At 44.4% G+C, this 23,302-nt stretch overlaps 12 non-coding genes and 1 pseudogene across 12 annotated transcripts; all 13 read left to right on the top strand.

Annotated features, from left to right (window-relative positions):
• Window positions 1-2,640: 2,640 nt before the first annotated feature.
• LOC141226999 (U2 spliceosomal RNA) lies at window positions 2,641-2,831 on the top strand. Its single transcript, XR_012294112.1, has one exon. It is a non-coding gene; the product is annotated as a U2 spliceosomal RNA (small nuclear RNA).
• A 1,115-nt stretch (window positions 2,832-3,946) lies between these two features.
• Window positions 3,947-4,137, top strand: LOC141227388 (U2 spliceosomal RNA). Its single transcript, XR_012294385.1, has one exon. It is a non-coding gene; the product is annotated as a U2 spliceosomal RNA (small nuclear RNA).
• A 1,112-nt stretch (window positions 4,138-5,249) lies between these two features.
• LOC141227387 (U2 spliceosomal RNA) lies at window positions 5,250-5,440 on the top strand. Its single transcript, XR_012294384.1, has one exon. It is a non-coding gene; the product is annotated as a U2 spliceosomal RNA (small nuclear RNA).
• A 1,106-nt stretch (window positions 5,441-6,546) lies between these two features.
• Window positions 6,547-6,737, top strand: LOC141227386 (U2 spliceosomal RNA). The gene has a single exon (XR_012294383.1). It is a non-coding gene; the product is annotated as a U2 spliceosomal RNA (small nuclear RNA).
• Window positions 6,738-7,852: 1,115 nt separating this feature from the next.
• Window positions 7,853-8,043, top strand: LOC141227384 (U2 spliceosomal RNA). Its single transcript, XR_012294381.1, has one exon. It is a non-coding gene; the product is annotated as a U2 spliceosomal RNA (small nuclear RNA).
• A 6,074-nt stretch (window positions 8,044-14,117) lies between these two features.
• Window positions 14,118-14,307, top strand: LOC141227160 (U2 spliceosomal RNA). The gene has a single exon (XR_012294258.1). It is a non-coding gene; the product is annotated as a U2 spliceosomal RNA (small nuclear RNA).
• A 1,115-nt stretch (window positions 14,308-15,422) lies between these two features.
• LOC141227383 (U2 spliceosomal RNA) lies at window positions 15,423-15,613 on the top strand. Its single transcript, XR_012294380.1, has one exon. It is a non-coding gene; the product is annotated as a U2 spliceosomal RNA (small nuclear RNA).
• A 1,115-nt stretch (window positions 15,614-16,728) lies between these two features.
• LOC141227017 (U2 spliceosomal RNA) lies at window positions 16,729-16,919 on the top strand. The gene has a single exon (XR_012294130.1). It is a non-coding gene; the product is annotated as a U2 spliceosomal RNA (small nuclear RNA).
• Window positions 16,920-18,034: 1,115 nt separating this feature from the next.
• Window positions 18,035-18,225, top strand: LOC141227382 (U2 spliceosomal RNA). The gene has a single exon (XR_012294379.1). It is a non-coding gene; the product is annotated as a U2 spliceosomal RNA (small nuclear RNA).
• A 1,115-nt stretch (window positions 18,226-19,340) lies between these two features.
• Window positions 19,341-19,432, top strand: LOC141227336 (U2 spliceosomal RNA; annotated as a pseudogene).
• Window positions 19,433-20,226: 794 nt separating this feature from the next.
• On the top strand, window positions 20,227-20,411 carry LOC141227273 (U2 spliceosomal RNA). Its single transcript, XR_012294344.1, has one exon. It is a non-coding gene; the product is annotated as a U2 spliceosomal RNA (small nuclear RNA).
• Window positions 20,412-21,526: 1,115 nt separating this feature from the next.
• LOC141227381 (U2 spliceosomal RNA) lies at window positions 21,527-21,717 on the top strand. The gene has a single exon (XR_012294378.1). It is a non-coding gene; the product is annotated as a U2 spliceosomal RNA (small nuclear RNA).
• A 1,112-nt stretch (window positions 21,718-22,829) lies between these two features.
• On the top strand, window positions 22,830-23,020 carry LOC141227380 (U2 spliceosomal RNA). Its single transcript, XR_012294377.1, has one exon. It is a non-coding gene; the product is annotated as a U2 spliceosomal RNA (small nuclear RNA).
• Window positions 23,021-23,302: the final 282 nt, after the last annotated feature.

Genomic DNA, 23,302 nt, shown 5'->3' with positions numbered 1-23,302 from the left:
GCTGAGCAGCGCAAGCAAGCCTCCGCTTCTCAGTGTCTGCGGGATGAGAGGCTGGATGGCAGCGTTCTGCTGCGGTCCAGCCTGTCATCTCGATGTAGCAGAGCTGAAGCTGTCGTGGGAACCATGGAAAGGTAAGGATGAGGTTGCTTTATTATTTTTCTTTTATTGCAGGAGATCGTTGGCTTCAGCTGGAATGGGCGTGACGGTAAGTATGGTTTAATTTAGAACAATAAAGGATTGTGTCTTTATTTCAATTAAAGGACTTTATTCTGGGTGTTTGTGTTTTTTTTAACTTTGACTATGGGGTTAGTAATGGGGGTGTCTTATAGACGCCTCTCCATTACTAACCTGGGCTTGATGTCAGCTGGCATTATAAGCTGACATCAACCCCAACCCTATTACCCCCTGCCACCGCACCAGGGCAGCGTGGAAGAGCGAGGCTAAGTGCCAGAATTGGCGCATCCTATGAATGCGCCATTTCTGGGGCGGCTGACGGCTGGTGTTTCTAGCCTGGGAGGGGGCCAGTATTCATGGCTCCCTTCCTGGGCTATTAATATCAGCCCCCAGCTGTCTGCCTAGCCTTTGCTAGCTATTAAATTAGGGGGGACCCCACGTCATTTTTTTTGGGGGGTCCCCCATTTTAATAGCTAGTAAAGGCTATGTATTCAGCTGGGGGCTGATATTAGTAGCCTGGGAAGCTCCGTGGGTATTACCCCCTTCCCAGGCTTCAAACATCTGCCCCAGCCGTCTGCTTAACCTCCGCTAGAGCCTAAAATTAAGGGGAACCCCACGCCAATTTTTTTAATAATAAATCCTTTATTTTAATACTAAATGACAAGTACAGTAACCAACACTATCACTGTACTTCATATATATGTGACTGACATGTTTCTATCTATCTAATCTATGTGTGAAGCTCTATTCTGTCTGTTATAAATTGTCGGGTACCGCTTCTGAATTGCCGGCCGGCTTTTTTAAAGAGACGGTGCATGAAAACACTATTATTTTTTTTGATAAATCCTTTACGCTAAATGACAAGTACAGTAAGCAGCACTGTCACTGTACTTCATATATATGTGACTGACATGTTTCTATCTATCTAATCTATGTGTGATTCTCTATTCTTTCTATTCTAAATTGTCGGGTACCGCTGTTGAATTGCCGGCCGGCTTTTTTAAAGAGACGGTGCACGAAAACACTATTATTTTTTTTGATAAATCCTTTACGCTAAATGACAAGTACAGTAAGCAGCACTTTCACTGTACTTCGTATATATGTGGCTGACATGTTTATATCTATCTAATCTATGTGTGAAGCTCTATTCTTTCGGTTCTAAATTGTCGGGTACCGGTGTATGCCGCTGCTGAATTGCCGGCTTTTCATGTTTCACTGTTGGCACTGTTCCCATCGATTTGGGCAATCACTGTAATGCCACAACCACCATGGCTGTGGCATTACAGTGAGTGGCAGACAATCCCTGCATGATTGGTGCTCTAAATAGCGCCAGACATGCAGGACACGCTTTTGGTGCACGAACAGTTATCGAACATAACCTCGAACAGCCGAATTTTTTGCAAATCGTTCGGGTTCGTCGAACAACTCGAACACCGCCCAAAACAGCTCGAATTTGAGATTGGCGAACAGTTCTAGTCGAACACCGCTCATCTCTAATTACAAGCTCATTTTGGTTCAACTTCAGCAACTGTGCATTGCATTGCCATGTAATGTGATGCAATGCTATCTTTCTAGCTCTCCCTTTTTACTTCCTTTTGGATAAACAGACATATTAGGCAAGCATTTTGGAGCTTTCACCTAAATAACTACAGGTGGTGAGATAAGCTGCACAATATAATTGACCTTTCAGTATATTGTTGCACACACACCATCTATTTAGCAAATGCCCTTGTTATCAACAGCAGCCTTTTAAACTCACCTGAGCTAACAGGTATGTGCGCTGGTTACTCTGCTGCGCTTAAAATTTCTTTTTTGGTTTGCTACAATGCCTTTTCTGAAACGTTGTCTCCTTCTGCTGGAACACTGACTTCTTTCATTTAATGCCTGCAGACTATAAAAGAGAACCCAACCCAAAAAGTTTGGTTGATTAGTCTGTGGCATTCTGTTAAACTGTTGCTTATGGCGGTCTCTGTGAGCTTCTCAGCGACATTCAGCCAGCCAGGTATCCTGCCTGCAGTAGATGGAATGTGGCAATGGAACGCTGGCTGCGCGTGTCATAATAGGCTCTGAGCCTTTATATACCTGTGCACAGCAGCAGCCACCTTCAGTCTGCTGCTGGACAGCCAGCAGCAGCAGCAGCAGGAGAGGTATGTAATCAGGAGCCCTCCTGCTAAGGGTAGACAGCTGCTCGTTCCACCCCACCCCCCGCCTTAATTGGTTCTCCTCCCTTCCAACGGTGTTGAGGCGGGTGGGAACAGCAGGGGGTGAAGGTGCTGTGTTTAAAGAGGTGGAGTTATGCAGATCTAAAACGCGTGGATTGCAGCAGCAGCAAGCCGAAAAGTGCAGGCATGTAAGGGATCTAGAGGTTGACAACATGTCTTCTTAACGGGAGTCCAGGAGCTCATCTCCACAAATGGACTTTTCAGGATCCTTGGGTGGCTCCGTAGTTTGAAACCAATTCTGGTTATCGCTTCTCGGCCTTTTGGCTAAGATCAAGTGTAGTATCTGTTCTTATCAGTTTAATATCTGATACGTCCCCTATCTGGGGACCATATATTAAATGGATTTTTAGAACAGGGAGATGGAAAAAGAGCTTGCTCTGTCCACTCCACGCATTGACCTGGTATTGCTGTATCTCCAGGACCGGTGCACCCCTTATTTAATGCAGTTTCTAAAATCAGAAAGAATTGAATTCAATGTTTTTTGTTCATTTTGCTTGTTTGTCGGATTTTGGGATGGACTCTTTGGCTTTGCTTTTCTTCTCCTCATTGGATTTTTCATGTTCAAAGTTGCAGAAGCCAGATTACAAGCTCATTTTGGTTCAACTTCAGCAACTGTGCATTGCATTGCCATGTAATGTGATGCAATGCTATCTTTCTAGCTCTCCCTTTTTACTTCCTTTTGGATAAACAGACATATTAGGCAAGCATTTTGGAGCTTTCACCTAAATAACTACAGGTGGTGAGATAAGCTGCACAATATAATTGATCTTTCAGTATATTGTTGCACACACACCATCTATTTATCAAATGCCCTTGTTATCAACAGCAGCCTTTTAAACTCACCTGAGCTAACAGGTATGTGCGCTGGTTACTCTGCTGCGCTTAAAATTTCTTTTTTGGTTTGCTACAATGCCTTTTCTGAAACGTTGTCTCCTTCTGCTGGAACACTGACTTCTTTCATTTAATGCCTGCAGACTATAAAAGAGAACCCAACCCAAAAAGTTTGGTTGATTAGTCTGTGGCATTCTGTTAAACTGTTGCTTATGGCGGTCTCTGTGAGCTTCTCAGCGACATTCAGCCAGCCAGGTATCCTGCCTGCAGTAGATGGAATGTGGTAATGGAACGCTGGCTGCGCGTGTCATAATAGGCTCTGAGCCTTTATATACCTGTGCACAGCAGCAGCCACCTTCAGTCTGCTGCTGGACAGCCAGCAGCAGCAGCAGCAGGAGAGGTATGTAATCAGGAGCCCTCCTGCTAAGGGTAGACAGCTGCTCGTTCCACCCCACCCCCCGCCTTAATTGGTTCTCCTCCCTTCCAACGGTGTTGAGGCGGGTGGGAACAGCAGGGGGTGAAGGTGCTGTGTTTAAAGAGGTGGAGTTATGCAGATCTAAAACGCGTGGATTGCAGCAGCAGCAAGCCGAAAAGTGCAGGCATGTAAGGGATCTAGAGGTTGACAACATGTCTTCTTAACGGGAGTCCAGGAGCTCATCTCCACAAATGGACTTTTCAGGATCCTTGGGTGGCTCCGTAGTTTGAAACCAATTCTGGTTATCGCTTCTCGGCCTTTTGGCTAAGATCAAGTGTAGTATCTGTTCTTATCAGTTTAATATCTGATACGTCCCCTATCTGGGGACCATATATTAAATGGATTTTTAGAACAGGGAGATGGAAAAAGAGCTTGCTCTGTCCACTCCACGCATTGACCTGGTATTGCAGTATCTCCAGGACCGGTGCACCCCTTCTTTAATGCAGTTTCTAAAATCAGAAAGAATTGAATTCAATGTTTTTTGTTCATTTTGCTTGTTTGTCGGATTTTGGGATGGACTCTTTGGCTTTGCTTTTCTTCTCCTCATTGGATTTTTCATGTTCAAAGTTGCAGAAGCCAGATTACAAGCTCATTTTGGTTCAACTTCAGCAACTGTGCATTGCATTGCCATGTAATGTGATGCAATGCTATCTTTCTAGCTCTCCCTTTTTACTTCCTTTTGGATAAACAGACATATTAGGCAAGCATTTTGGAGCTTTCACCTAAATAACTACAGGTGGTGAGATAAGCTGCACAATATAATTGACCTTTCAGTATATTGTTGCACACACACCATCTATTTAGCAAATGCCCTTGTTATCAACAGCAGCCTTTTAAACTCACCTGAGCTAACAGGTATATGCGCTGGTTACTCTGCTGCGCTTAAAATTTCTTTTTTGGTTTGCTACAATGCCTTTTCTGAAACGTTGTCTCCTTCTGCTGGAACACTGACTTCTTTCATTTAATGCCTGCAGACTATAAAAGAGAACCCAACCCAAAAAGTTTGGTTGATTAGTCTGTGGCATTCTGTTAAACTGTTGCTTATGGCGGTCTCTGTGAGCTTCTCAGCGACATTCAGCCAGCCAGGTATCCTGCCTGCAGTAGATGGAATGTGGCAATGGAACGCTGGCTGCGCGTATCATAATAGGCTCTGAGCCTTTATATACCTGTGCACAGCAGCAGCCACCTTCAGTCTGCTGCTGGACAGCCAGCAGCAGCAGCAGGAGAGGTATGTAATCAGGAGCCCTCCTGCTAAGGGTAGACAGCTGCTCGTTCCACCCCACCCCCCGCCTTAATTGGTTCTCCTCCCTTCCAACGGTGTTGAGGCGGGTGGGAACAGCAGGGGGTGAAGGTGCTGTGTTTAAAGAGGTGGAGTTATGCAGATCTAAAACGCGTGGATTGCAGCAGCAGCAAGCCGAAAAGTGCAGGCATGTAAGGGATCTAGAGGTTGACAACATGTCTTCTTAACGGGAGTCCAGGAGCTCATCTCCACAAATGGACTTTTCAGGATCCTTGGGTGGCTCCGTAGTTTGAAACCAATTCTGGTTATCGCTTCTCGGCCTTTTGGCTAAGATCAAGTGTAGTATCTGTTCTTATCAGTTTAATATCTGATACGTCCCCTATCTGGGGACCATATATTAAATGGATTTTTAGAACAGGGAGATGGAAAAAGAGCTTGCTCTGTCCACTCCACGCATTGACCTGGTATTGCAGTATCTCCAGGACCGGTGCACCCCTTCTTTAATGCAGTTTCTAAAATCAGAAAGAATTGAATTCAATGTTTTTTGTTCATTTTGCTTGTTTGTCGGATTTTGGGATGGACTCTTTGGCTTTGCTTTTCTTCTCCTCATTGGATTTTTCATGTTCAAAGTTGCAGAAGCCAGATTACAAGCTCATTTTGGTTCAACTTCAGCAACTGTGCATTGCATTGCCATGTAATGTGATGCAATGCTATCTTTCTAGCTCTCCCTTTTTACTTCCTTTTGGATAAACAGACATATTAGGCAAGCATTTTGGAGCTTTCACCTAAATAACTACAGGTGGTGAGATAAGCTGCACAATATAATTGTCCTTTCAGTATATTGTTGCACACACACCATCTATTTAGCAAATGCCCTTGTTATCAACAGCAGCCTTTTAAACTCACCTGAGCTAACAGGTATGTGCGCTGGTTACTCTGCTGCGCTTAAAATTTCTTTTTTGGTTTGCTACAATGCCTTTTCTGAAACGTTGTCTCCTTCTGCTGGAACACTGACTTCTTTCATTTAATGCCTGCAGACTATAAAAGAGAACCCAACCCAAAAAGTTTGGTTGATTAGTCTGTGGCATTCTGTTAAACTGTTGCTTATGGCGGTCTCTGTGAGCTTCTCAGCGACATTCAGCCAGCCAGGTATCCTGCCTGCAGTAGATGGAATGTGGTAATGGAACGCTGGCTGCGCGTGTCATAATAGGCTCTGAGCCTTTATATACCTGTGCACAGCAGCAGCCACCTTCAGTCTGCTGCTGGACAGCCAGCAGCAGCAGCAGCAGGAGAGGTATGTAATCAGGAGCCCTCCTGCTAAGGGTAGACAGCTGCTCGTTCCACCCCACCCCCCGCCTTAATTGGTTCTCCTCCCTTCCAACGGTGTTGAGGCGGGTGGGAACAGCAGGGGGTGAAGGTGCTGTGTTTAAAGAGGTGGAGTTATGCAGATCTAAAACGCGTGGATTGCAGCAGCAGCAAGCCGAAAAGGTAAGGGATCTAGAGGTTGACAACATGTCTTCTTAACGGGAGTCCAGGAGCTCATCTCCACAAATGGACTTTTCAGGATCCTTGGGTGGCTCCGTAGTTTGAAACCAATTCTGGTTATCGCTTCTCGGCCTTTTGGCTAAGATCAAGTGTAGTATCTGTTCTTATCAGTTTAATATCTGATACGTCCCCTATCTGGGGACCATATATTAAATGGATTTTTAGAACAGGGAGATGGAAAAAGAGCTTGCTCTGTCCACTCCACGCATTGACCTGGTATTGCAGTATCTCCAGGACCGGTGCACCCCTTCTTTAATGCAGTTTTTAAAATCAGAAAGAATTGAATTCAATGTTTTTTGTTCATTTTGCTTGTTTGTCGGATTTTGGGATGGACTCTTTGGCTTTGCTTTTCTTCTCCTCATTGGATTTTTCATGTTCAAAGTTGCAGAAGCCAGATTACAAGCTCATTTTGGTTCAACTTCAGCAACTGTGCATTGCATTGCCATGTAATGTGATGCAATGCTATCTTTCTAGCTCTCCCTTTTTACTTCCTTTTGGATAAACAGACATATTAGGCAAGCATTTTGGAGCTTTCACCTAAACAACTACAGGTGGTGAGATAAGCTGCACAATATAATTGACCTTTCAGTATATTGTTGCACACACACCATCTATTTAGCAAATGCCCTTGTTATCAACAGCAGCCTTTTAAACTCACCTGAGCTAACAGGTATGTGCGCTGGTTACTCTGCTGCGCTTAAAATTTCTTTTTTGGTTTGCTACAATGCCTTTTCTGAAACGTTGTCTCCTTCTGCTGGAACACTGACTTCTTTCATTTAATGCCTGCAGACTATAAAAGAGAACCCAACCCAAAAAGTTTGGTTGATTAGTCTGTGGCATTCTGTTAAACTGTTGCTTATGGCGGTCTCTGTGAGCTTCTCAGCGACAATCAGCCAGCCAGGTATCCTGCCTGCAGTAGATGGAATGTGGCAATGGAACGCTGGCTGCGCGTGTCATAATAGGCTCTGAGCCTTTATATACCTGTGCACAGCAGCAGCCACCTTCAGTCTGCTGCTGGACAGCCAGCAGCAGCAGCAGCAGGAGAGGTATGTAATCAGGAGCCCTCCTGCTAAGGGTAGACAGCTGCTCGTTCCACCCCACCCCCCGCCTTAATTGGTTCTCCTCCCTTCCAACGGTGTTGAGGCGGGTGGGAACAGCAGGGGGTGAAGGTGCTGTGTTTAAAGAGGTGGAGTTATGCAGATCTAAAACGCGTGGATTGCAGCAGCAGCAAGCCGAAAAGTGCAGGCATGTAAGGGATCTAGAGGTTGACAACATGTCTTCTTAACGGGAGTCCAGGAGCTCATCTCCACAAATGGACTTTTCAGGATCCTTGGGTGGCTCCGTAGTTTGAAACCAATTCTGGTTATCGCTTCTCGGCCTTTTGGCTAAGATCAAGTGTAGTATCTGTTCTTATCAGTTTAATATCTGATACGTCCCCTATCTGGGGACCATATATTAAATGGATTTTTAGAACAGGGAGATGGAAAAAGAGCTTGCTCTGTCCACTCCACGCATTGACCTGGTATTGCAGTATCTCCAGGACCGGTGCACCCCTTCTTTAATGCAGTTTCTAAAATCAGAAAGAATTGAATTCAATGTTTTTTGTTCATTTTGCTTGTTTGTCGGATTTTGGGATGGACTCTTTGGCTTTGCTTTTCTTCTCCTCATTGGATTTTTCATGTTCAAAGTTGCAGAAGCCAGATTACAAGCTCATTTTGGTTCAACTTCAGCAACTGTGCATTGCATTGCCATGTAATGTGATGCAATGCTATCTTTCTAGCTCTCCCTTTTTACTTCCTTTTGGATAAACAGACATATTAGGCAAGCATTTTGGAGCTTTCACCTAAATAACTACAGGTGGTGAGATAAGCTGCACAATATAATTGACCTTTCAGTATATTGTTGCACACACACCATCTATTTAGCAAATGCCCTTGTTATCAACAGCAGCCTTTTAAACTCACCTGAGCTAACAGGTATGTGCGCTGGTTACTCTGCTGCGCTTAAAATTTCTTTTTTGGTTTGCTACAATGCCTTTTCTGAAACGTTGTCTCCTTCTGCTGGAACACTGACTTCTTTCATTTAATGCCTGCAGACTATAAAAGAGAACCCAACCCAAAAAGTTTGGTTGATTAGTCTGTGGCATTCTGTTAAACTGTTGCTTATGGCGGTCTCTGTGAGCTTCTCAGCGACATTCAGCCAGCCAGGTATCCTGCCTGCAGTAGATGGAATGTGGCAATGGAACGCTGGCTGCGCGTGTCATAATAGGCTCTGAGCCTTTATATACCTGTGCACAGCAGCAGCCACCTTCAGTCTGCTGCTGGACAGCCAGCAGCAGCAGCAGCAGGAGAGGTATGTAATCAGGAGCCCTCCTGCTAAGGGTAGACAGCTGCTCGTTCCACCCCACCCCCCGCCTTAATTGGTTCTCCTCCCTTCCAACGGTGTTGAGGCAGGTGGGAACAGCAGGGGGTGAAGGTGCTGTGTTTAAAGAGGTGGAGTTATGCAGATCTAAAACGCGTGGATTGCAGCAGCAGCAAGCCGAAAAGTGCAGGCATGTAAGGGATCTAGAGGTTGACAACATGTCTTCTTAACGGGAGTCCAGGAGCTCATCTCCACAAATGGACTTTTCAGGATCCTTGGGTGGCTCCGTAGTTTGAAACCAATTCTGGTTATCGCTTCTCGGCCTTTTGGCAAGATCAGTGGTGGTTTTCTGCTGCTGGTGTTGTTTGGAGGGCAGTTGTGACTGGGGTTCCCCCTTGTGCGGCCCTAGTGTGCGATTGAGCGGCGATTGTGTTTATCTGCTGTAAAAATGGTGGAGAAAACACGTGGATTAGAGGACTCGGTCCGTCTGAAGGTGGCTGCAGGTCATGAAGGAGAAATCGGTTTGGACCAAGTTTGCGTTGATGTCTTGAAGAACATTAATGGCTTCAAGGTAACGGATGTATTGGCACTGCAGGATTTTCAGAAACAAGGAATTTATGATATCACTTTTGTTTCTTTGAGTATTTGCCAGAGAGTCTACATGGAGTTGGTACGAATGAAGGAAGAAAAGGAATTGAAATGCCTAGAGTTTATTGCACTGGAACCTCTGTTCCAGCAGACATATAAGTATGTGGTTGTGCACATGTATAACCCTAAAGTTCCGGATGAGACTGTTTCCAATTTTTTAGCTCGGTATTGTAGTGAGGTTAAATTTTTGGGAAGAATGAAGAACAAATACAATTATCTAAATGGCAAGAGGAGATATGTTGTAAAACTGAGACCGGATGATAGAGCTATTGGGGGTGCCAAGAGCATTCCTGCACAGTTTTCTATCGGAGGAGAAAGGGGATTTTGTTTTTATAATGGACAGATGGAATATTGTAGGAAGTGTCATGAGTTTGGACATGTTCAGAAAGATTGTCCAGTGCAAGGTGATGTTTGTAGAGGTTGTGGGAAATCTGGGCATGTTGCAAGTGGTTGCCCAATGAATAAGGTGTGTGATTTGTGTGGACATGCAGATCACCTTGCAAGGAAATGTAGATTGTGGGCTCAGATTCCTAGGTCACAGGTGGACGCTGAAGAGAGGCAGAAGAAGACTCGGCAGGAAAGTGGGGAGGAGGGCGAAGGCTCAGACTCAGAGGGGGAAAGCCAAAAACAAGATGGTGGTAGGGGAAGAGACCATGCGGTGCCCAAGATGGAGGAAAAGGGGCGGAGCCAGAAGAAAGTTGGTTTGAGGGAGGGGCTGGAAGTAATAAACAAAGTAGCTGATGTGCATGGCCCGGGTGATGGGATGGATTTGTCTAATATGGCGGAGTCAGTGAATCCTGTTTTGGGAAGAGATGGGGGTGAGGAAATGGAGGTTTTGGAGGAGGAGGATTCTGATTCGGATGGAACTATAACCCCTCAGCAGCGTGATAGGGTTAACAGTGATTGGAGTGAAAATGAGGAGGAAGATGATGGCAAGGAGGAGAGTTATGCCTCCGTGATTAAAAGAAGTAAGGTGGAGGGGTGTTGGTCTGGGGGGCAGGAAGATCCAGTCTCCCTAAGACCAGGTTATTCTAACAGGGACTCGAGTTCTGAGTCGCCTGATATACGTAGAAAAGTGGGTGGCAGGAGTGGGTTTTCTCCTGGTTCATGATGGATCGGGTATGGTGGAGATTTTTTCCTGTTGTTATGATGGCGTTGTGTGTTGCTTCTCTGAATGTACGAGGGATTGGTTCTGCTTGTAGGAGAGCAGGGATACTGGAGTACATTGAGAGTGTGAATGCAGATATTGTCTGTCTGCAGGAATGTGTAATTAAATCTGCCCCGCATGAGAGTGAGTGGAATAAGGGGCAATCTTTTTGGTCCCCATGCTCAGAAAACAGGAATGAAGGGGTGGGCATTTTACTGTGTAATTCCAGTCTAAAGGTTTTAGAGTTTAAAGTAATCATACCTGGGAGATGTTTGTTTTTATTAGTGGATTTTTTAGGTCAGCGGGTACGGGTTTTTAATGTTTATGCCCCTGCTGATAAACAAGCAAGAGTTGGGTTTTTGGAGTCTCTAAAGTTGTTTTTACCAGGCAGAGACTTCACTATAGTGGCTGGAGATTTTAATTGTGTCAGATCCGCAAAAGATCGTAAGAGCTCTACGGAAGGTAGGACTGATGTTACGTCTAATATTTTAAATCAGATTGTGCAGGATTTACGCTACACGGATGCTGGTCTGATGGTTGGGCCAAGTGATAAGTTCACATACATATCAGATAGTGGACGTAGTGTTTCCCGAATTGACTATGTTTTTATGTCTGAAGGGATTAAGGTGGCCAAGTGCAACCACGTGATGACGACTTTTTCTGACCACAAGATGATAGTGGTAGATCTGTGTATAGCTGAGTCCCTGGCTTTTGGAAAGGGACTCTGGAAGCTGAACGTAAGCCTGCTGGAAGAGGAGAGTGTTAAGGTTGGTTTTAATAAAGTGTTTTTGTCTTGTGTGTCTGAACAGCACCTTTTTAAAGATTTGCTAGAGTGGTGGGACTGGGCTAAGGAGAAATTTGCATGTTATTTTAAAGGGGTGTGTTTTAGGAGAGCGAAAGCCAAAAGGGATCATGATGCTGCTGTTATTTCAAAATTGGAAGTACTCCATAAGTTTAAGAGAGCGGGGATGGAGGTGGATAAAGAGATTGCAGATTTGAAGGACGAACTGAAGAAGATACTTATTGAAAAAGGGAAGACTATTATGTTTAAGGCAAAAATAAAGCACATGGAGGAAAATGAGCAATGTTCGAGATACTTTTTTAAAAAATGTTTTAAACCTAAAGGGGTTTTTAAGTCTGTTTTTTCTCCTGCAGGGGAGGTATCTGGGGATGAGATGATTGGCAGTATTCTTTCCTTTTATGAAACACTCTTCTCTAACGATAGTAGAGCCAGTGATGCGGAAATTAATGATTATTGCAAAGTATTAACTAATAATATTCCTGAGGAGAAAATTGGGTTTTTAAGTGAGGAGGTTGGGAAAGATGAAATTAGACGGGCAGTGGATGGCTTGGCGAAAGGCAAGACGCCAGGCTGTGATGGTCTTCCTGCTGAATTTTATGTTAGATTTTGGGATATTATAGGTGTGGAGTTTTCCCGGGTGGTGCAATATGGTTTTACTCATGGGATTTTATCGGTTTCTATGCGTAGGGGGATTGTTACGCTGATTCATAAGAAAGGGGACATGAGGGATATTAAAAATTGGAGGCCCATAACATTGTTAAACAGTGATTACAAAATTATTTCTAAAATTGTGGCTGGTAGACTGGCAGATGTGATAGGTGATATGGTGGGGGAGTATCAGGCATGTGCAGTGCCTGGTAGGAAAATTTCAGATAATTTGCTGCTTCTAAGAGACTTAATTTATCAGGCTAATTTGAATAAGAATGCTCTTTTGTTACAGTCGGTGGACCTGGAGAAAGCCTTTGATAAAATATCACATAGATTTTTGTTCTCTGCTTTAAGTCACCTTGGTGTTCCGGATAAATTATTGATGGTCATTAAGAGTTTTTATTGTGGGGTCAGTAGCCAGATTTTAGTTAATGGGCATGTGAGTTCCAGTTTTAATATTTTATCGGGAGTTAGGCAGGGTTGTCCCCTGTCACCAATTCTTTTTATCTGTGTGGTGGAGGCCCTTTTAAAAAGTGTGCAAGTTGACAAGTGTGTGGCTGGTGTTTTTATTCCTGGGGGATCCGGGGGTCCAGTCAAGTCTTTAAGTTATATGGATGATATTGTTTTTACTTGTGGTTCACAGGCGGATCTCAATAGAGTGAATTTGCACGTAAGGATTTTTTGTTGTGTGGCTGGTATGGCGGTGAATTGGGGAAAGTGCCAGCTTTGTAACTTTGGGAGGCAGGTTGAGGTTAACGTGGCAGGAGTGGAGAGTAGGGAGGAAATTGAGGTTCTTGGTGTCATCTTTGAGAAGGAACTGAAAGGGAAAAGCAGCCTGAAGATTCTAGAAGACAAAATGGATCAGAAGTTGAACTTTTGGAAACTAAGGAACCTGTCGCTGAGAGGGAAAGTGCTGGTAATCAAGTCTGTGATTCTCCCGCTTCTGCTGTACACTGCTTTGATTTTCCCACCTGCTGTGCTTTGGACAAAGAGAGTGACAAGGAAACTGTTTGTGTTTTTTTGGGGATCCAAAATGGAGAAACTAAGAAGAGGAATGGTTATGTGTTCTGTGGAAAATGGGGGTTGTGATTTTCCTAACATTGACTTATTTTTAAGAATGCATTATTTTTTGAACATTTATAAATTATCCCAGTGCAATAACAGGACTGCGGACATGTGCAAATATTTAGCAGGACGGCTTTTCCAGAAATGGAGCTGGTGTGAGAAGGATTTAAGAAAACCAGTTTCGTTTGTGATACCGTTTTTTTATGTGGTGCTTAGGTCCTTCTATGATCAAAATGGGATAAGCTCCATGGTTAGACCGGACAAAAAACTGATTGTCTCAGGTATTAAGAAGAAGGAGATGTTATGTGATGTGCCGTTTTGTAATAATGCACAGTCTGGACAGGTGTGGAAGCTTTTTTTCCTGCGTGGAATCAGCAACAGACAGAAGGATGTAAACTGGATGGCGTTGCATGGATGCTTGCCAACAAGGGCTTTTTTGAATGACCGGGGGATAAAGGTTCAAGAACTATGTCCTAGGGAAGGTTGCAATAAGGTGGAAACAATACAGCATATTTTTTGGGACTGTTTTTTTGCTAAAAAAGTTTTTACCTTGTTGTCACGTATGTTTGTTGCTTTAGTTGGTTTTCATTGTTTCGATTTTGAAAGGATTTTAATAGGTCAAGATTTTAAGTACTCGCAAAGGAAGCGGGCAAGCTGGATTATTTTTGTCATATATAAAGAGGTTTTATGGGACGTTCGGAATTTGGTGATTTTTAAAAAGATTGTTTTTTCCCCCATGGAATGCAGAAAGATTTTTCTTGCCAGACTGTTTTATGCCTATTTATTGGATAAAAAGAAGTATGGTGAGACAGCAGCAGAAGCACTCTGGAACTTTTCACATTGGACTTCTTACAGTAAGTAACAGTTAATTGCAGGGTTGTGTTTTTTGGGATTTTGTTTTTGGTTTTCCGAATGATGATTTGAGAACCCGTTATGTGAATATGCGCTATGATGCATAAATTAATGTGGGTTTTAATCTGAGGAAAAAGAAAAAAATCTGTTCTTATCAGTTTAATATCTGATACGTCCCCTATCTGGGGACCATATATTAAATGGATTTTTAGAACAGGGAGATGGAAAAAGAGCTTGCTCTGTCCACTCCACGCATTGACCTGGTATTGCAGTATCTCCAGGACCGGTGCACCCCTTCTTTAATGCAGTTTCTAAAATCAGAAAGAATTGAATTCAATGTTTTTTGTTCATTTTGCTTGTTTGTCGGATTTTGGGATGGACTCTTTGGCTTTGCTTTTCTTCTCCTCATTGGATTTTTCATGTTCAAAGTTGCAGAAGCCAGATTACAAGCTCATTTTGGTTCAACTTCAGCAACTGTGCATTGCATTGCCATGTAATGTGATGCAATGCTATCTTTCTAGCTCTCCCTTTTTACTTCCTTTTGGATAAACAGACATATTAGGCAAGCATTTTGGAGCTTTCACCTAAATAACTACAGGTGGTGAGATAAGCTGCACAATATAATTGACCTTTCAGTATATTGTTGCACACACACCATCTATTTATCAAATGCCCTTGTTATCAACAGCAGCCTTTTAAACTCACCTGAGCTAACAGGTATGTGCGCTGGTTACTCTGCTGCGCTTAAAATTTCTTTTTTGGTTTGCTACAATGCCTTTTCTGAAACGTTGTCTCCTTCTGCTGGAACACTGACTTCTTTCATTTAATGCCTGCAGACTATAAAAGAGAACCCAACCCAAAAAGTTTGGTTGATTAGTCTGTGGCATTCTGTTAAACTGTTGCTTATGGCGGTCTCTGTGAGCTTCTCAGCGACATTCAGCCAGCCAGGTATCCTGCCTGCAGTAGATGGAATGTGGCAATGGAACGCTGGCTGCGCGTGTCATAATAGGCTCTGAGCCTTTATATACCTGTGCACAGCAGCAGCCACCTTCAGTCTGCTGCTGGACAGCCAGCAGCAGCAGCAGCAGGAGAGGTATGTAATCAGGAGCCCTCCTGCTAAGGGTAGACAGCTGCTCGTTCCACCCCACCCCCCGCCTTAATTGGTTCTCCTCCCTTCCAACGGTGTTGAGGCGGGTGGGAACAGCAGGGGGTGAAGGTGCTGTGTTTAAAGAGGTGGAGTTATGCAGATCTAAAACGCGTGGATTGCTGCAGCAGCAAGCCGAAAAGTGCAGGCATGTAAGGGATCTAGAGGTTGACAACATGTCTTCTTAACGGGAGTCCAGGAGCTCATCTCCACAAATGGACTTTTCAGGATCCTTGGGTGGCTCCGTAGTTTGAAACCAATTCTGGTTATCGCTTCTCGGCCTTTTGGCTAAGATCAAGTGTAGTATCTGTTCTTATCAGTTTAATATCTGATACGTCCCCTATCTGGGGACCATATATTAAATGGATTTTTAGAACAGGGAGATGGAAAAAGAGCTTGCTCTGTCCACTCCACGCATTGACCTGGTATTGCAGTATCTCCAGGACCGGTGCACCCCTTCTTTAATGCAGTTTCTAAAATCAGAAAGAATTGAATTCAATGTTTTTTGTTCATTTTGCTTGTTTGTCGGATTTTGGGATGGACTCTTTGGCTTTGCTTTTCTTCTCCTCATTGGATTTTTCATGTTCAAAGTTGCAGAAGCCAGATTACAAGCTCATTTTGGTTCAACTTCAGCAACTGTGCATTGCATTGCCATGTAATGTGATGCAATGCTATCTTTCTAGCTCTCCCTTTTTACTTCCTTTTGGATAAACAGACATATTAGGCAAGCATTTTGGAGCTTTCACCTAAATAACTACAGGTGGTGAGATAAGCTGCACAATATAATTGACCTTTCAGTATATTGTTGCACACACACCATCTATTTAGCAAATGCCCTTGTTATCAACAGCAGCCTTTTAAACTCACCTGAGCTAACAGGTATGTGCGCTGGTTACTCTGCTGCGCTTAAAATTTATTTTTTGGTTTGCTACAATGCCTTTTCTGAAACGTTGTCTCCTTCTGCTGGAACACTGACTTCTTTCATTTAATGCCTGCAGACTACAAAAGAGAACCCAACCCAAAAAGTTTGGTTGATTAGTCTGTGGCATTCTGTTAAACTGTTGCTTATGGCGGTCTCTGTGAGCTTCTCAGCGACATTCAGCCAGCCAGGTATCCTGCCTGCAGTAGATGGAATGTGGCAATGGAACGCTGGCTGCGCGTGTCATAATAGGCTCTGAGCCTTTATATACCTGTGCACAGCAGCAGCCACCTTCAGTCTGCTGCTGGACAGCCAGCAGAAGCAGCAGCAGGAGAGGTATGTAATCAGGAGCCCTCCTGCTAAGGGTAGACAGCTGCTCGTTCCACCCCACCCCCCGCCTTAATTGGTTCTCCTCCCTTCCAACGGTGTTGAGGCGGGTGGGAACAGCAGGGGGTGAAGGTGCTGTGTTTAAAGAGGTGGAGTTATGCAGATCTAAAACGCGTGGATTGCAGCAGCAGCAAGCCGAAAAGTGCAGGCATGTAAGGGATCTAGAGGTTGACAACATGTCTTCTTAACGGGAGTCCAGGAGCTCATCTCCACAAATGGACTTTTCAGGATCCTTGGGTGGCTCCGTAGTTTGAAACCAATTCTGGTTATCGCTTCTCGGCCTTTTGGCTAAGATCAAGTGTAGTATCTGTTCTTATCAGTTTAATATCTGATACGTCCCCTATCTGGGGACCATATATTAAATGGATTTTTAGAACAGGGAGATGGAAAAAGAGCTTGCTCTGTCCACTCCACGCATTAACCTGGTATTGCAGTATCTCCAGGACCGGTGCACCCCTTCTTTAATGCAGTTTCTAAAATCAGAAAGAATTGAATTCAATGTTTTTTGTTCATTTTGCTTGTTTGTCGGATTTTGGGATGGACTCTTTGGCTTTGCTTTTCTTCTCCTCATTGGATTTTTCATGTTCAAAGTTGCAGAAGCCAGATTACAAGCTCATTTTGGTTCAACTTCAGCAACTGTGCATTGCATTGCCATGTAATGTGATGCAATGCTATCTTTCTAGCTCTCCCTTTTTACTTCCTTTTGGATAAACAGACATATTAGGCAAGCATTTTGGAGCTTTCACCTAAATAACTACAGGTGGTGAGATAAGCTGCACAATATAATTGACCTTTCAGTATATTGTTGCACACACACCATCTATTTAGCAAATGCCCTTGTTATCAACAGCAGCCTTTTAAACTCACCTGAGCTAACAGGTATGTGCGCTGGTTACTCTGCTGCGCTTAAAATTTCTTTTTTGGTTTGCTACAATGCCTTTTCTGAAACGTTGTCTCCTTCTGCTGGAACACTGACTTCTTTCATTTAATGCCTGCAGACTATAAAAGAGAACCCAACCCAAAAAGTTTGGTTGATTAGTCTGTGGCATTCTGTTAAACTGTTGCTTATGGCGGTCTCTGTGAGCTTCTCAGCGACATTCAGCCAGCCAGGTATCCTGCCTGCAGTAGATGGAATGTGGCAATGGAACGCTGGCTGCGCGTGTCATAATAGGCTCTGAGCCTTTATATACCTGTGCACAGCAGCAGCCACCTTCAGTCTGCTGCTGGACAGCCAGCAGCAGCAGCAGCAGGAGAGGTATGTAATCAGGAGCCCTCCTGCTAAGGGTAGACAGCTGCTCGTTCCACCCCACCCCCCGCCTTAATTGGTTCTCCTCCCTTCCAACGGTGTTGAGGCGGGTGGGAACAGCAGGGGGTGAAGGTGCTGTGTTTAAAGAGGTGGAGTGATGCAGATCTAAAATGCGTGGATTGCAGCAGCAGCAAGCCGAAAAGTGCAGGCATGTAAGGGATCTAGAGGTTGACAACATGTCTTCTTAACGGGAGTCCAGGAGCTCATCTCCACAAATGGACTTTTCAGGATCCTTGGGTGGCTCCGTAGTTTGAAACCAATTCTGGTTATCGCTTCTCGGCCTTTTGGCTAAGATCAAGTGTAGTATCTGTTCTTATCAGTTTAATATCTGATACGTCCCCTATCTGGGGACCATATATTAAATGGATTTTTAGAACAGGGAGATGGAAAAAGAGCTTGCTCTGTCCACTCCACGCATTGACCTGGTATTGCAGTATCTCCAGGACCGGTGCACCCCTTCTTTAATGCAGTTTCTAAAATCAGAAAGAATTGAATTCAATGTTTGTTGTTCATTTTGCTTGTTTGTCGGATTTTGGGATGGACTCTTTGGCTTTGCTTTTCTTCTCCTCATTGGATTTTTCATGTTCAAAGTTGCAGAAGCCAGATTACAAGCTCATTTTGGTTCAACTTCAGCAACTGTGCATTGCATTGCCATGTAATGTGATGCAATGCTATCTTTCTAGCTCTCCCTTTTTACTTCCTTTTGGATAAACAGACATATTAGACAAGCATTTTGGAGCTTTCACCTAAATAACTACAGGTGGTGAGATAAGCTGCACAATATAATTGACCTTTCAGTATATTGTTGCACACACACCATCTATTTAGCAAATGCCCTTGTTATCAACAGCAGCCTTTTAAACTCACCTGAGCTAACAGGTATGTGCGCTGGTTACTCTGCTGCGCTTAAAATTTCTTTTTTGGTTTGCTACAATGCCTTTTCTGAAACGTTGTCTCCTTCTGCTGGAACACTGACTTCTTTCATTTAATGCCTGCAGACTATAAAAGAGAACCCAACCCAAAAAGTTTGGTTGATTAGTCTGTGGCATTCTGTTAAACTGTTGCTTATGGCGGTCTCTGTGAGCTTCTCAGCGACATTCAGCCAGCCAGGTATCCTGCCTGCAGTAGATGGAATGTGGCAATGGAACGCTGGCTGCGCGTGTCATAATAGGCTCTGAGCCTTTATATACCTGTGCACAGCAGCAGCCACCTTCAGTCTGCTGCTGGACAGCCAGCAGCAGCAGCAGCAGGAGAGGTATGTAATCAGGAGCCCTCCTGCTAAGGGTAGACAGCTGCTCGTTCCACCCCACCCCCCGCCTTAATTGGTTCTCCTCCCTTCCAACGGTGTTGAGGCGGGTGGGAACAGCAGGGGGTGAAGGTGCTGTGTTTAAAGAGGTGGAGTTATGCAGATCTAAAACGCGTGGATTGCTGCAGCAGCAAGCCGAAAAGTGCAGGCATGTAAGGGATCTAGAGGTTGACAACATGTCTTCTTAACGGGAGTCCAGGAGCTCATCTCCACAAATGGACTTTTCAGGATCCTTGGGTGGCTCCGTAGTTTGAAACCAATTCTGGTTATCGCTTCTCGGCCTTTTGGCTAAGATCAAGTGTAGTATCTTTCGAAAAGGCGGTTTTGGATGTTGGCCGCCCTAGTAGATTGATACATTATGCACACTGGGGTTTAGGCGCTTGTTAGTACGCCAGGTGGCTAATATAGTCATCTGGTGGAAAGCATGGCCCCCCAGGATCGACGCCATTGGGCCGGGAAAGATCGAAAGCCCGAAGTGTGAAGTGCCCCAGGAGTGGTGACCCTGGGGTGCCTTAACTCACTGGGATTGGGAACCCCACTTGAGTTTATGGCACATTTGCACAAGCACTTCAAATTTTCTTTCTTCGCACACACCCTTATTCCGGGCCTTCTGGCCTTAGGATGGGGAATTTTTCAATTCCCGGTCGAAGGTCCGGGCAGTATTATACTGTGAAACCTTCACTATTTATTTAATTTCTTTGTCACTGTGTGTCCACTTATTCACGTGTGTCACGTCCTACTAGGATTTTGTCGGGATGCGGTTCCCTTATGGGTTCCTCTCTTGGCAGGTCTAGGGGGGGAGTGTGTGGCCATCAGGTTCCGCTCCCCCCTGAACCCCCCTGGCTCTCCTCTTTCGGGAGGAGAGCGTTGTTGGCTCCCCTCTTCCGGGAGGGGAGCACAGTCTTTGGCTCCCAGTGCCTTCCTCGGGTGAGAACTCGGGCAGGTGCTGGGGGTAAGATTGGGTCGCCTCTGGCTTCGGCTGGAGGTGGCTTTTTGTCCCTGTTCCTCGCTGTGGCCTTTTGGCTCGGAGGGACGGGGAATGGTTTGGGGGAACCTTCTCCTTTTGGAGAGGGTTTCAAGAAGACCAGCATCCTAGTGCACTTTTTTTGTGGCACTTGTTACTTTTTTAAGCGCACTCGGGTTTTGTACACGAATTCGGGCTTTCGATAAAAAAAAAAAAAAAAAATCTGTTCTTATCAGTTTAATATCTGATACGTCCCCTATCTGGGAACCATATATTAAATGGATTTTTAGAACAGGGAGATGGAAAAAGAGCTTGCTCTGTCCACTCCACGCATTGACCTGGTATTGCAGTATCTCCAGGACCGGTGCACCCCTTCTTTAATGCAGTTTCTAAAATCAGAAAGAATTGAATTCAATGTTTTTTGTTCATTTTGCTTGTTTGTCGGATTTTGGGATGGACTCTTTGGCTTTGCTTTTCTTCTCCTCATTGGATTTTTCATGTTCAAAGTTGCAGAAGCCAGATTACAAGCTCATTTTGGTTCAACTTCAGCAACTGTGCATTGCATTGCCATGTAATGTGATGCAATGCTATCTTTCTAGCTCTCCCTTTTTACTTCCTTTTGGATAAACAGACATATTAGGCAAGCATTTTGGAGCTTTCACCTAAATAACTACAGGTGGTGAGATAAGCTGCACAATATAATTGACCTTTCAGTATATTGTTGCACACACACCATCTATTTAGCAAATGCCCTTGTTATCAACAGCAGCCTTTTAAACTCACCTGAGCTAACAGGTATGTGCGCTGGTTACTCTGCTGCGCTTAAAATTTCTTTTTTGGTTTGCTACAATGCCTTTTCTGAAACGTTGTCTCCTTCTGCTGGAACACTGACTTCTTTCATTTAATGCCTGCAGACTATAAAAGAGAACCCAACCCAAAAAGTTTGGTTGATTAGTCTGTGGCATTCTGTTAAACTGTTGCTTATGGCGGTCTCTGTGAGCTTCTCAGCGACATTCAGCCAGCCAGGTATCCTGCCTGCAGTAGATGGAATGTGGCAATGGAACGCTGGCTGCGCGTGTCATAATAGGCTCTGAGCCTTTATATACCTGTGCACAGCAGCAGCCACCTTCAGTCTGCTGCTGGACAGCCAGCAGCAGCAGCAGCAGGAGAGGTATGTAATCAGGAGCCCTCCTGCTAAGGGTAGACAGCTGCTCGTTCCACCCCACCCCCCGCCTTAATTGGTTCTCCTCCCTTCCAACGGTGTTGAGGCGGGTGGGAACAGCAGGGGGTGAAGGTGCTGTGTTTAAAGAGGTGGAGTTATGCAGATCTAAAACGCGTGGATTGCAGCAGCAGCAAGCCGAAAAGTGCAGGCATGTAAGGGATCTAGAGGTTGACAACATGTCTTCTTAACGGGAGTCCAGGAGCTCATCTCCACAAATGGACTTTTCAGGATCCTTGGGTGGCTCCGTAGTTTGAAACCAATTCTGGTTATCGCTTCTCGGCCTTTTGGCTAAGATCAAGTGTAGTATCTGTTCTTATCAGTTTAATATCTGATACGTCCCCTATCTGGGGACCATATATTAAATGGATTTTTAGAACAGGGAGATGGAAAAAGAGCTTGCTCTGTCCACTCCACGCATTGACCTGGTATTGCAGTATCTCCAGGACCGGTGCACCCCTTCTTTAATGCAGTTTCTAAAATCAGAAAGAATTGAATTCAATGTTTTTTGTTCATTTTGCTTGTTTGTCGGATTTTGGGATGGACTCTTTGGCTTTGCTTTTCTTCTCCTCATTGGATTTTTCATGTTCAAAGTTGCAGAAGCCAGATTACAAGCTCATTTTGGTTCAACTTCAGCAACTGTGCATTGCATTGCCATGTAATGTGATGCAATGCTATCTTTCTAGCTCTCCCTTTTTACTTCCTTTTGGATAAACAGACATATTAGGCAAGCATTTTGGAGCTTTCACCTAAATAACTACAGGTGGTGAGATAAGCTGCACAATATAATTGACCTTTCAGTATATTGTTGCACACACACCATCTATTTAGCAAATGCCCTTGTTATCAACAGCAGCCTTTTAAACTCACCTGAGCTAACAGGTATGTGCGCTGGTTACTCTGCTGCGCTTAAAATTTCTTTTTTGGTTTGCTACAATGCCTTTTCTGAAACGTTGTCTCCTTCTGCTGGAACACTGACTTCTTTCATTTAATGCCTGCAGACTATAAAAGAGAACCCAACCCAAAAAGTTTGGTTGATTAGTCTGTGGCATTCTGTTAAACTGTTGCTTATGGCGGTCTCTGTGAGCTTCTCAGCGACATTCAGCCAGCCAGGTATCCTGCCTGCAGTAGATGGAATGTGGCAATGGAACGCTGGCTGCGCGTGTCATAATAGGCTCTGAGCCTTTATATACCTGTGCACAGCAGCAGCCACCTTCAGTCTGCTGCTGGACAGCCAGCAGCAGCAGCAGGAGAGGTATGTAATCAGGAGCCCTCCTGCTAAGGGTAGACAGCTGCTCGTTCCACCCCACCCCCCGCCTTAATTGGTTCTCCTCCCTTCCAACGGTGTTGAGGCGGGTGGGAACAGCAGGGGGTGAAGGTGCTGTGTTTAAAGAGGTGGAGTTATGCAGATCTAAAACGCGTGGATTGCAGCAGCAGCAAGCCGAAAAGTGCAGGCATGTAAGGGATCTAGAGGTTGACAACATGTCTTCTTAACGGGAGTCCAGGAGCTCATCTCCACAAATGGACTTTTCAGGATCCTTGGGTGGCTCCATAGTTTGAAACCAATTCTGGTTATCGCTTCTCGGCCTTTTGGCTAAGATCAAGTGTAGTATCTGTTCTTATCAGTTTAATATCTGATACGTCCCCTATCTGGGGACCATATATTAAATGGATTTTTAGAACAGGGAGATGGAAAAAGAGCTTGCTCTGTCCACTCCACGCATTGACCTGGTATTGCAGTATCTCCAGGACCGGTGCACCCCTTCTTTAATGCAGTTTCTAAAATCAGAAAGAATTGAATTCAATGTTTTTTGTTCATTTTGCTTGTTTGTCGGATTTTGGGATGGACTCTTTGGCTTTGCTTTTCTTCTCCTCATTGGATTTTTCATGTTCAAAGTTGCAGAAGCCAGATTACAAGCTCATTTTGGTTCAACTTCAGCAACTGTGCATTGCATTGCCATGTAATGTGATGCAATGCTATCTTTCTAGCTCTCCCTTTTTACTTCCTTTTGGATAAACAGACATATTAGGCAAGCATTTTGGAGCT

This window comes from Phyllobates terribilis, unplaced genomic scaffold (genome assembly GCF_046119375.1).
Source record: "Phyllobates terribilis strain yellow unplaced genomic scaffold, ASM4611937v1 Scaffold_416__1_contigs__length_1633014, whole genome shotgun sequence".
In the NCBI taxonomy this organism is placed as follows: domain Eukaryota; kingdom Metazoa; phylum Chordata; class Amphibia; order Anura; family Dendrobatidae; genus Phyllobates; species Phyllobates terribilis.
This window is presented reverse-complemented; position numbering and strand designations above follow the sequence as displayed.